General features: G+C 34.6%; 1 pseudogene; it reads left to right on the plus strand.

The window, feature by feature from the left end:
- Positions 1-1,530: 1,530 nt before the first annotated feature.
- On the plus strand, positions 1,531-2,015 carry LOC109267322 (transcription factor BTF3-like; annotated as a pseudogene).
- Positions 2,016-3,153: the final 1,138 nt, after the last annotated feature.

The following is a 3,153-nucleotide window of genomic DNA, read 5'->3' on the forward strand; positions in this document are numbered from 1 at the left end:
TGTCTCCTTTATGAAGGAGAAAAATGTAGTCACTAAAAGGAAATAATTCTTTCTTTAACCACACTGAGACAAATAGAGATTCTTTTTAAGTTTTTAAAATTATACATTCATTCAAGTATATTTTCAAGAAGTGAGGCAAATACAGAAAGTAGAAAAAAGAAATCATTCATAATTTCATCAGCTAACAACAATCACTGCCAACATTTTACTGCATTGTATCTTATTACTTATTTCTATATTTGTTTCTCTGGAATGTATTTGTGTATGTGTAGATATGTAAATACAATTACAGTGATATCATATAGGTGCCTTGATTTCTTAATTTTAATCGTTTACATAATTGGGATTTCCTTTGTTTCAAACATGAAACATATTTCTTCCAAATAGTCACCGTCCATTGTCCCTTAAGAGCGTACTTAAGATAAAGCCCAGAAAATTATCAGTTGTGAACTCAAATAGAGCTTTTTAGACATAACATCACTAGACTTAATGAGTTTTTTCCTATTTTTAACACATTATGTATGAAGTGATATATCCCAGGAAGTGGCATGTTAAGAAAATATCATTTCCTTTTTCAAAAGATAATAAAACATCTGTGTTTCTTTTTTTTTCCATAGTGAAATAGAGGGTAATAAAAATAGTCTTCTTGAGCTATATAAATTATCTTTCATATATTTTGGGAGTTCATCCAAAATGCAAATTTCACAAAAAATCAATGTGGTCTTTGAACATAATTTCTAGCATGTGCAAATTTTCTATATCTAATTATACTTAGCACTTAACACTTCTTATCTTAAGAGCATCAAAGCATTTCACACATCTCAATAAAGACTCAAAGTTTTTTTTCAGTTTAATTAAAGATTTAATCTGGAGTGATATTCAACAAAGAAATTCTATAAAAATATCCTTTATATGATGCTACATGTAATACATGGTTAGACTCAATTTCTAGAGCACTAAAATGAATACTCTACTTCAAGATGAATATTATAACAAATGGAACCAAACAAACCCATTTATTCTCACTTTTTACCTATGATAATTTCTATTAAAATGAAATAGATTCAAATAGCTTTATTAAGTATAGTCAATTAGATAAATAAATAGGTTTAAAAACTTTACTAAATCCTCATGCTTTTCTGTCTTCCATTTAAAATACATTCCTCTGAGGCATCTGGGTGGCTCAGTTGGTTAAGCTTCCAACTTCGACTCAGGTCATGATCTCATGGTTTGTGATCTCTGTGATCTCAGAGCCCTGTGTTGGGCTCTGTGCTGACAGCTCAGAGCCTGGAGCCTGCTTCAGAGTCTTTGTCTTCCCCTTTCTCTGCCCTCCCCCACTCATGCTGTGTCTCTCTCTGTCTCTCAAAGATGAATAAATGTTAAAAAAATAATAATAAAATAAAAATACATTTCCCCTGTTGAGCTGCCATCTTGCGTCCTGGCTCATGTGCACCTAATCGTGGCTAGTCTGCCCTAGGCCCCCTAAGCGCCAACTCTAGTCCCCTGCGGTCCTATTTCTGCTCCAACCAGATGAACAAAACTATCATGAACCAAGAGAATTCATCAAATTCAAGCACTAGTGTGCATCGGTGGAAAAGGAACCGCTCACCAAAAGAACAAAGTGGCTCATAAAACGGCTACAGAAGATGATAAAAAAACTTCAGTTCTCCTTAAAGTTAGAGGTAAACAATATCTCTCATATTGAAGAAGCAAATACATTCACAAACCAAGGAACAGTGATCCACTTCAACAAGCCTAAAGTTCAGGCATCCCTGGCAGCGAACACTTTGACCATTCTAGGTCATGCTGAGAGGAAATGGCTGACAGAAATGCTACCCAGGATCTTAAATCAACTCGGTGCAGACAGTCTGACTAGTTTAAGAAGACTGGCTGAAGCTCTGCCCACACAATCCGTTGATGGAAAAGGACCACCTGCCACCTGAGAGAAGGAGGAGGAGGAAATTCCAGATCTTGTGAAGAATTTTGATGAAGCTTCCAAAATTGAAGCAAACTGAATGGAGTCAAGTTCTGAAGAAGACAGAACTTGAAGAAGTTCTGGGGAGCTGCTATTTTATACTAAGACTGCTTTTTAAAATTTTGTTCATGGATCTCTAATACTTTTAAGCCAAGCCCCTGGGACACTGCAGCTCTTTTCAGTTTTTGCTTAGACACAATTCATTCTTTGTAGCTAATTAAGCTGAAGAGGCCTGGGAATAAAGTTTGAAACAAGATTAATAAAGTTCTTTGCCTAGTGAAAATAATAATAAATAAATAAATAAATAAATAAATAAATAAATTTTCCCCCTGTCATTTTTTAAAAATAGTTTTCAGCCCTCTGTGGTTACTATTTTGGATATCTAATTGCTCTTTCTCAGCCAACATCTCAAAGATATGCCTGGAAAGTGGCAGTGGACATCATCCCAATTGGACAGTGATATGTACTTCTAGAGTCAGAAAGAGAAACTACCTATGCAGCCATCTAGGAAGGGAAGAATGTACAGATCTCATAAAGAGTATTAGTATTTATATTCTTTCTTAGGTCATTCAAAGAGCATCTAATCTGGAGTGTTTATGCTAAGGAGTATCTGTTAGAATTTCAATATAATCTTGGAAAATGAAAATGTAGCCATTAGCATGTTTACCTGGAAAGGAAGTTAGGAACTTAGAAAGCTGGAACAGAAAGAAGGAAAATAGAAAATGAGGTAGGGAAGGAAAGAAGGTGAAAGAATAGAGGGCAGGTAAGAAAGAGGAAAGAAAGAAAAAAAGTGGAAAAGAGGAAGCATTCACTATACTACTCTGTGCCAAGACTTTTGCTAGCCTTGTATCATTTAATTATTATTCTAACCTTGAATAATGGTATTACCCACATTTTTATAAAGGAGAAATTGAGGCTCACAGGATAGCTTCATTTCATAATTAACACAACCTGTAAGTAATTGAGTTGGAGATTAAACCCAATAGTATCTGACCTCAAAGCCTCTATTTTTTTCCAATATATCACATTACCATTCTAGAAATTGCCTGAATGCTATATGAGCTTATGTCCGATTTATGGAAGTAGCTCAATCTGGCTTTTTTCTAGCACACTGAAGAGTGTCTGATACACAGCAGACATTCAGAAAACATTTGTTGACTGAATCAGTGAATGAATAA

This window comes from Panthera pardus, unplaced genomic scaffold (assembly GCF_024362965.1).
Source record: "Panthera pardus isolate Hobbes unplaced genomic scaffold, ASM2436296v1 HiC_scaffold_12, whole genome shotgun sequence".
In the NCBI taxonomy this organism is placed as follows: Eukaryota; Metazoa; Chordata; class Mammalia; order Carnivora; family Felidae; genus Panthera; species Panthera pardus.